The following is a 9,987-nucleotide window of genomic DNA, read 5'->3' on the forward strand; positions in this document are numbered from 1 at the left end:
TGGTGGGTGGTTGGTTGGGTGGTGGGTGGGTGGGTGGTTGGCTGACCCATTCTTGTTTGTGGATGCTGGAGTTGACTTTAGGCCATCACACATGCTAGGCAAGAGCTGTACCACCATGTATATCTTTAGCTCCATTTAGCATATCAGTTCTTTCAAAGAATAGACAGTGAAGGCAGTGACGGAGGCAGGGCTCATTATAAACCCTATTTGCCATTTGAGTTTGCCAGGTTTTCTGTTTTGTCAATAAAAATAAAGCTTGAAGGGAGCTTCGAGCCTGGCGAAGTATTGCATACCTGTAATCCTAGCACTTAGATTGAGGAGGAGGCTAATGAATGTGGTATAACAAGACAGAGTCTCCAAAAGGGAGGAGGAGGAGAGAGATTGATCTATCCAGGGTGCTAGTGGAAGTGGTCTGCTAACAAACAGGGCACAAGAAACAGGCAGCATCCGGAGTCACATGACCATATCCCTAAGCAAACTGAAGAGGTGATGTTACCCAAGGCCAGAGCACATAGTTCTACAGTGTAGGAATAAGAAAGGCTGAGATGTGATTTGAGTCCTTGGGGACTGGGGATAGGGTAGAGAAGTGCCTCTGCTCTTCACTGTAAGTACAGGGTAGCCCTTCGCAGAGCTTGACATCTGATATCTGATTTGATGGCAGTGTGAGGAAGGGAAACAGGAGTGACAGAGGCAGGTCACTCTGTCAGGAATGCTGCAGGAACTGGCCAGGGTCCAGGGCATAGCCAAACCCTGGCCCAAGAGACTACAGGAGGCTAGCATGCATGGCTATACAGCCTCCCCACAGTCCTGTACTCCAAATGCACACAGCAAAGTGAAGGGCTTACTATATGATGCCTGGAAGCTAAGAAGCTGGGGCAAGTTGCCACCAGGATCAGGACAAGAAGGGGCCACTCAGTAAGCTCTGTGGCAAAACAAACAAACAAACAAACACCTACATCTGTCAGGGTAATGAAATGCTCTGAAATTTTTTCCATCATTTCAAATGTTTCCAATTCTGTAAGTTCTCAAAGTAATCTGAATAAAATATAAAAAACAAATAAGCAAACTAATATTAAGAGAGAACAAAAGACCAATCTTTTAACCAAAGATTTGTTCTTTTTCTCACTTTTCTGACGTTAGCATAGGTGGAGAAAAAGGAGCTCTGAGACGGGACTAGGAGCAGCCGAGGAGCAATGAGCATTAGTTTTTGTCAACAAAATACAGCGGGATTGCAGGCTCACAAGCCAGAAAGGGATTGCAGGCTCACAAGCCAGGAAGGGCCCTCCGGGCCTTCTCCAGGGAGGGCAGCGTTCATTGGCTCTGGGGGGATAGGGAAGTTCTTAGGGAATGTTGAAATGGAAGCCAAGTGTTTCCAGGGCTACCGCTTCTCCTAGGAAGCTTCTGCTCCACACGAGCTCTGTTCTGGTTTGGCACACTGGCCAGGAATCCCACGGAAGCAACTGTAGTGCCCAATCAACGTTACCCATGGCAGCAGAGGCATTCAGTTCCTAGCAGCTCAGTATCTCAACAGCTCCCCCCTGACTGGCAGTAGAGGCCGCAGGTGCCCACTAAAAAGCTCCTGCCTTGACTTGACTTGGGCATTTGGGAGCTTCCAGAATCTGCCTGCCTGCCGAAGCCCGCCGGAACCCATTTGCTCACAGCCTTGATGGCGCAGGCTGTGCGGCTCACCCCAGGCTCTCGGCCTGGCTGCTTTGTCACTAGCTTTGAGCCCACTGTGCAGAGCAGACGGCTGAGGTAACTGTGATGGATTCTGGCCCAGCGTCCAGCTTTATTTCCAGCATGGGAGGCCAGATCAAAACTCAAGGCCTCCATCTGCCAGGACGATGAATTGGCATTAAAAAATGAAGGTGTTTATATGCCAGAGACCCAGAGGCCTTCCCTAGAGATTTCTGTGAAAATTGGAGATGATTGGCACATTTATAAAGGTGCTTTTCAGGCAACGGGGACTTATTTGGAGGTCCTCTCAGAAACACATTAGCAGCACCCATTTACAAAGCAGACTATCCAGCTCAGAGAGAACACAGGCTCACAGCCCCTTGTTCCACATTCGTTCCCCATGTGCTATTCTCACACTGTTCTGCACGGACTCAAAGGATGACAGCACCAGAGAGCTACCCTGATAGCACCTTGACCTCACTTCTGTTGCATGCCCCTGCACATTCACTCCTGCTGTAACGTCTCCTTGCAGCTCTGTGAACACACTGGGCATGCCTCAAAGCCCCTGTGTCAAAGCCCATGAGCACAGAACCATTCATCTACCAGCACCACAGGACTCACCCCAGGACCTTCTCTCTGCAAAGCCTTCCTCAGATGCCCACAATCCCAGAGTCTATTCTAACTACTGCATTGGTGTGGAACCAACACTACATTCTCCTTTTCTTGTTTCCTTTATGGCCTGGCATACAATATACAGCATTAGCTTATTGCAGCCATGTTTTGTGTCCTCCACAAGGATGTCAATATGCTGGAGGAGTGCCCGGCCTTTCCCAGGAACATCAGGCACATGAGTGAATGAAGGAACAAAGGGAGGCATTTGCCCCAGCAACTTGCTAATAAAAGCTCTCTGCATAATAGTCGGGACTCCAGGACTACACAAGCCCCAAGTCCCCAGCCTTTCCTGTCATCTCTCCTGGGAGGCTTGTGAATATGTGACCACTCTTCCCTTGTGACAGTTCAGGGAGGGCAGTGATCTGTGACTGTTGAACTCTCCACAGCCTCACAGGGCTGCTGTCAGGCCCAGTGGGAGGCTTGCCTGAGTGCTCTCATCTCACTACCATGGAGTCAGGTCTGGCCTACCACTTTGCAATCTCAGTAACACTAAAGTACCTTCCCTCTCTAAGCCTGGGCTGGGGGCGGGGCCTGAAAGAGCAATACCCATTTGAAGGAGCACTATGGGAATGGAGCTAATAACTAATGGAGATATCAGAGATAGCCAGCACAAAGCAGGTGCTTCATTAATATTGACAGCTATTATTCTTACATAGGTTTTCTATGATAAAAACTTTGTAAAATGAAAAAAATATAAGGAATCTCTCTCCAAAGCTAGAGACGTGTTTCAACTGGAAACGCAGCAAAGAGCAGTATAAGACCAAAAAAAAAAAAAAAAAAAAAAAAAAAACAATGAAAATTTAACCAATGTACATCATAATCAATTACCTAAAAGGAAAATCTTAAAATTTTCCAAAGGGCTGGTTGAGCTGAGTTTGCAAGTGGGGATGCTTGTCACCAAGCCTGATGACCTGAGGGCAATCCCTGGAACCCACACAATAAGAGAAAATCAACTCCCACAAGCTGTCCTCTGGCCTCCACATCAACACCATCACATGTGTACTGATATACATGTGCAAATATATGTGCATGTATATACATATACACAAATAAATGTGAACAATGTATTTTTTAAGCTGCCACAAAAATAAAAGGCATTAAAATCTACTTCAGTGTTCTAGCCTAAAAACAAACAAAAAGAATAATTATAATTATAGTAGCCTTTATACCATTTGAATATATTCCATAATACCACTGTATACTTAAAATATACATAAACAATAAATTTTATATTAAAATAAAAAACATTATGCAAAAAGGATGAACACAGACATGGTAGATGGGGGATGTTTTAGACAGAAGAATGCAACCCAGAAGCAAATGGAATGCTATCCCTGACTAGTGAAGAGAAAAGCCATCAGCGGCCAGGATGAAAAGGACTTTCAAATATCAAAGGAAAATTCTGAATTTTTCCAACAAACAAAAACTAAACTAATTCCCAATCCAACATGCCTGAACTACAAATAGCATTAAAAGAAGTCCAAAAAGCAAAAGGAAAGGAAGGAAGGAACTTCAGACTTAGAGGAAGAAGAAAAGATATTGGAAACAGGAAAGACATTAATATAAAAAGTATGCCAGAGAAGTCTAGTCTTGGTGCATGCACTAGCTACTTAGAATACCCCAGTGTGCCCCAAAACTGCGTGTTCAAAGTAAGAAAGTTATAGAAAAGAACCCAAGGAAGATACCATGACTATGCCACCTTCAAGTGTCCTAAAGGTGGAGCACTTTTACTTTTTCTTTTGCCTCATCATTACTCTCGGTTTGGAAATGTCATCCTGATTATAACCTTCTGTTGTGGGTGAGTGGCTCCTCCTCAGTGCTGGGGTATACATGTAAACCCACACCTGTGCAAGAGCCTGGCTCAGCCTGTGCCACCTGGATCCCTCCACTCTACCAATCCCCCATCTCACCTTAGGCTACTTCTGCCCCAGGGCCACACACCTGTCACCTAACTGAGCCATCAGCTCTTTAGAAAAGTCTCCCATGACCATCCTTTAAGCAACGTCCCAATCATTCTTATATAGCTTTACTCTATGCAGCATAAACTACTAACTTTTCCAGTAACTGTTTCCTCTCTCCCCACCCTAAGAAGAGAGCAGCACAGCACCAAAGACCTCAGCTCGGTGCCACAAGCCACAGGCAATGGCCCAGGACCTGGGAAACAGCTCCCAGCACATTCAAAAGCGACAGGCAGCAAGTGGGGACCAACACACAGGTCAGGGCCCTGTCCCTGGAAGACAGCATCCTGAAAGAGCATTGAGGGGGTGTGGGGAGAAGTTTGTAGGGAGGTCCAGCAAGTGCATGCCTCCACATCTGATGGTGTTCTCTTTCCACCATCTGTTTTTATTAAAAAAAAAAAAAAAATCACAGAATGAAGTAGACTTTTCAAATGAAAGGAGGAGCCATTGTATCTAGCACCAGGTAATTCAGTTAAATGGAAGAATTAAAAACATAATCAGAACACGAGGATCTGATCAGATGCTCTCTGTCCAGAATTCAGGTGCTGCACCTGCAGACAGTCAGGTGACAGCTGCGCTAAAGGTATCCAGGTGACACAAGCCAAGCCAGGCATGGGTTTACATATAAACTACACATACACATACATATACAGTGCATTTACATATACACTGCAGCACTGACTGAAGCCACTCACCCACAACAGAAATGGTTTTCATTAGGATACTATTTCTAAAGCAGGAAATAATAAGGCAAAAGAAAAAGCCAAGTGCTTTCAGAGCACTTGAGGAGGGCACACACAGTCATGGTGTCTCCCTTGAGTTCTTACCTATAACTTTCCTACTTTGGAGCACACAGGGTTATAGCACACTGCAGTATTCCACCCAGGGCTCTGGATATAGCTGTGTCCTCTATGTCCCACCTGCTAGCAAAGGAGATTTCTTCAAGACCCTTTGAAGTTCCAACCCAACACTAGATTTCCACTGCTCTGGTCTCTGGTCCCACACTCTACCACACCACACCACCATACGTCTAATATACCTTTGTTATTAGCACATTTTCAGAGGCCCACCTAACGTCTTCCATGGGCTTTGTGCTCATGTCATGGCAGGGTAGGATTGAGGCTCCCTCTGATGTTGTATGGTCTTCTGGAGCCTTTCCCATTAGGAAGGGATGAGCGAGCAGGAGAGAGAGAGAGAGAGAGAGAGAGAGAGAGAGAGAGAGAGAGAGAGAGAGAGAGAGAAGTACTTGTGGCCTGTCCTGTGAGCAGTTTTAGCCCAGCACTCCAAAGGCCACCTTGACAATTTGGGACTAGATGAACTGGTCTATGGATGGATACATCAGGAAATGTGGTGCTTAGGCACTCCCGGGTGCCATTTTTGCTAAATATATCCGAAGCCGCTGAGATCTTCATGGCTTGCAATAAAGAACTCCCCAATCCAAGCAGACGCAGGGAGGGCGACCTTGACTCGTGCAGATCTAGGGGCAGAGTATCTCATTACCATGCCTCCGAAAGCAGAACAGAGTTCTGCAGTGCTGACAAGATTCAGGAGGAGGACGAGCTGGGGCTTAAAAGGGTTCCTACTGGGGGAGGACAGGCGATGGTGTTCCAACTCAATTCCCAGCACAGATTCACTGGTACAATTACCATTTCTAAATAATTAGCACTCGAGGTCTCAGAGGAACAGGAAGGAAATAGTTGGGGATGAGCTTGTTTACTCCTCCAACTCAAAAAATAGCATCCTGAGGACAATGTGTGGCCATGACGCATCTGTGGAGGAGGGAGGATACAGACCTCAAAGGGCTATGGCCCGTCCCTCCATGCAGATACCCCTCCACAGAGAGGAGAAATCCCTCCACAGACAAGTTCGGTGCCTTGCCCACATCTAGGGAGGAAGGGCTTTTGCTGTTGTTTTACTTTCCTATTAGAACCAATAGATCATACATTAGGTAAGTGTAGGCATAGGTGTTAGGGTTTTATTGCTGTGAACAGACACCACGACCAAGGCAACTCTTATAAGGACAACATTTAATTGGGGCTGGCTTACAGGTCAGAGGTTTAGTCCATTATCATCAAAGTGGGAGCATGGCAGCATCCAGGCAGGCGTGGTGCAGGAGGAGCTGAGAGTTCTACATCTTCATCTGAAGGCTGCTAGTGGAAGACTGACTCCCAGGCAGCTAGGATGAGGGTCTAAGTCCACACCCATAATGATACACCTACTTCAACAAGGCCACACCTTCTAATAGTGCCACTTCCTAGGCCAAGCATATTCAAACCATCACAGATATATATACTCATATTTCAATTTTTTTAATTAGATGGGTAGATTTTATTTATGATAAGCCACCAATGATTTGTAAAAGAGTTTTTGGTTTGGTGTCAGTATGTATGGACTTATGTTAAAATTTTAAACTTTCTTGCCAGTACTTGCCTAGCTTTCTGAGTGGGTCACTTTCATTGCCAGACTGGCTCTATCTGCCCACTCACCAGCACTGCCTAAAAACACATCTGCTGGACTTTCCAGACAACCTACCACATGGCAATCAGGGTCATAGAACTCAGCTGTGCCCTGTCTACCACAGCTGGCTCCCTGTATAAGCAGACGCTGCACAGACAGCAGGCCATGCAGTCACACCCTGCTCTCCATAAGCACGGGCCATTGTACGATGTGTGCCTGTCCTATGTGTAGCACGACCTTGGGAATTACAGGAAAGCATGAGAAATACCCCAATTCCCACACAGAAGTGTTGACAGTGCCATGTTTTCTCCCAAGAACCTTTCCATGATTATACCTATCTTGAAACAAAACATTATTTCTGTAAGGACTAAAGGATCAAGTTAATAGTTACATAATTATTCTCTAGCAATAAAATATATGCTCTTTCTCCTGTAAATGTAAAAGTGACATGTGCCCATTGAGGGAAACTTAGAAATTTCATAAATGTGAGAAACGGAGTAGCATTGGTCCAACCTCCCACTGGGACATCACAAAGCTTCAGCTGTACCTCTTGGGCTTTAAAAGCCATACCTTCCTGCGCATGTACCATGCATACAGACAGACAGGTAACTTTATGTTGTATTCACCACTCCTTACACATGCTATTCCCATGTGCCAGTCTACTGGGTGTATCTTGTCATGTCATGAGTCAGTTCTATGAACACTAATTGCTATCTAATATCCCATTGTGCTATAGAAACACAGTAACTCATCTACTTAATCCTCTTATTATTTGGGGCTATTCGATTGCTTTCAACTGTTAATTATTTAAGTTAGTACTATAATGAGTATTTTTCTGTATATAAATTTAATATTTCTCTGACTACATCCTAAAGGTAAATTCAGAAGGGGGGTAAATTTCAAGGTCCATAAATTTTTTTTTTAAAGTTTCTCATACACATGAACAATGAGCCCTCTGGAAACCTGCTTTCTACAGCCATCCTGGGACATAAGATGACACTCTCAGGTTCTGTGCTTCATGGCCAAAGTAACAAGTATTACAAATCTCAAGTCAATGGTGAGTGAGACAGTAGGTGAGCCATGCCTGGGCACTGTCTCTGTCTCTGAGTGGTAAGGTCAGCCTCACTCTGAGCTGGCTCGTAGCTGTGTTATTGTGAACTATGGGCTCAACATCTGACTAGGATATGCATGGTGGGATGGAACTGACCAGGCCTGTGAGGGGTTAAGGAAAGTTACACCAAAAATCCAACAACGTAGGTGAGTACACTGGAGACAAGAAACTAAGGGATTTTCAAACTAGAATTATTTTTTAAATGATCTAATCGCGGTAACATTGGAGCAGGGATCAATATCACTGTGGTCTCAGTATATAATGGTCTGTGCTCAATTATCACCAAAGGTAGCCTCCAGAAATACTCACAGACATGCCTGAGCCCAAGAGTTTAGACTCTAATACTACTCTCCACCAGGTTGAAGGAGAGCGTCACCAGGAAACAAGACACCCTCAAATGTCTGAAGCTACCACAAAGCTTCTACATAAAGGGAGCTCTGGCTGAGTTGTGGTTATCCCAGCATGCAAGAGTATAAGAATCCTCTGTTTCAACTCTGAAACATAGATCAGACCAAACTTGAAGTATAAATCGTCTCAGAATATACAACTACATAGTCTAGCTCACCAGCTAGCTAGCTGGTCTAACTCACGCATCCCACTCTCTAAATTCAGCCATCAATTTCGTGATCTCTACATTTTTGTATGCTGTCACTGCCAATGTATTAACAGAATAATTCACGAACAGTTACACATATTTCAGGCTAGTGTTTATATTTAACTTATTGAGTCTTAAAGTACAAATAGTGAGTGTTCCAGGACACTCAAATATTAAAAACCTTTGCCACACCTCCCCACTCTCTTGGCAAACTGTGGGTGAGGTGTCTGCTCATCACTTGGCCATGACAGGTTACCAATTCCTTTTACTGAATGAACTTTGACATGTGCTACATTTTACCTTACAATGTTGGTCCTCTTTTAACTCCTAGATGTGGTGGCATGGTTAGGGACAAAAGATTTGTCCATATTCTTTGCTTCAAGACTACAGATCTTCTTGGGGTTTCTCAATTCCCTACACTATAGCAACTCTAACTGTTCCCTCCCTCAGCGATGGATGGATACCTGGGAGGTTTCCCCTGCAGAGACCCCTTTCTTTAAGCATCAACTATAGGCCTGGACCCAAGGGACAAACTGACCTTGCTCAGAGCACTGTGAATGCTCAGCTAGAAATGCTGCAGACGTCTCCACACTCTGAATAGGGATACCCAGCACACCCTCTCTGATAGCCTAGCCCCCCCTTAGAGGAACTCAGCTCCAGCCTGTCTAGAAGCTCTGAAAGTCGTGGGCTCTCCACTACATCTCCACAGACTTCACTTCCTCACATTGGAATCTGCAGGCTAATACTATGTTCTTTTCCAACATTTAGGAGCAAACTATACAACTCACTTCCTTGTGATTTTTCTAAGCCATATGATTCATTTCCATAAAACACCTCATAGTATTCATATTTTTATTAATTCTTAATTCTAGGCAAGTCACTAACGCCAGTGGGAATGGAAGAGAATAATCACTTTCAGCACCCTCTCTTCCATATAAACAAAGTAAAATTCTCCCCAATTGCCTGTTTAAGAACTCTGGAAATAAAAGAATCCACTTTTCAAGACCAACAACTAAATCGTGGTAAGAACAGCACATGGTAAGAAGGTGTTTTTAACTTACCCTATTCTCATCCCCTTCCCAGGTTCACCGAGAGCTCAGGGTTGGGAGCCACGAGCCAGCTACCTGAAGGCAGGGCAGGAGTTCACCGCAGGAAAACCACCTACATTTGACAAGGAAGAATGGCAACTCAGTAAGTGAAGCATCTACCTCTGAAAACTAGAAAGGGAGAGAAACTTCAACCCCATTCAATCATAAGCAACAGTAGATTTTAGAATAAAAAACATACAAAGAGACAGAAAAACAAGACCGAAAGCTGGTTCCTTGCAAAGACCATGGACAAACCTGTCCCAAAACAAAAACAAAAACAAAAGTAAACAAAAAAAGACAAGAATAAAAATCACTAAAATCAAGAAACAAAAGACATTATTACTACTAAATGAACAAAGATAAAAAGAATAAGGGAAGCTGGGCAGTGGTGGTGCACACCTTTAATCCCAGTACTTGGGAGGCAGAGGC

General features: G+C 44.5%; 1 protein-coding gene across 11 annotated transcripts in view; it reads right to left on the minus strand.

Moving 5' to 3' along the window:
- Pcbp3 (poly(rC) binding protein 3) overlaps nt 1-9,987 on the minus strand; it is a 268,573-nt gene that overhangs the window by 125,264 nt on the left and 133,322 nt on the right. For all 11 annotated transcript variants that reach the window (XM_029542528.1, XM_029542527.1, XM_021204317.1 and 8 more), the window contains one exon: nt 9,532-9,631. The gene's annotated coding sequence lies outside the window, so the exon portion shown is untranslated. The remainder of the gene's footprint in view (nt 1-9,531; nt 9,632-9,987) is intronic.

Source organism: Mus pahari, chromosome 9 (assembly GCF_900095145.1).
Source record: "Mus pahari chromosome 9, PAHARI_EIJ_v1.1, whole genome shotgun sequence".
Taxonomy (NCBI): Eukaryota; Metazoa; Chordata; class Mammalia; order Rodentia; family Muridae; genus Mus; species Mus pahari.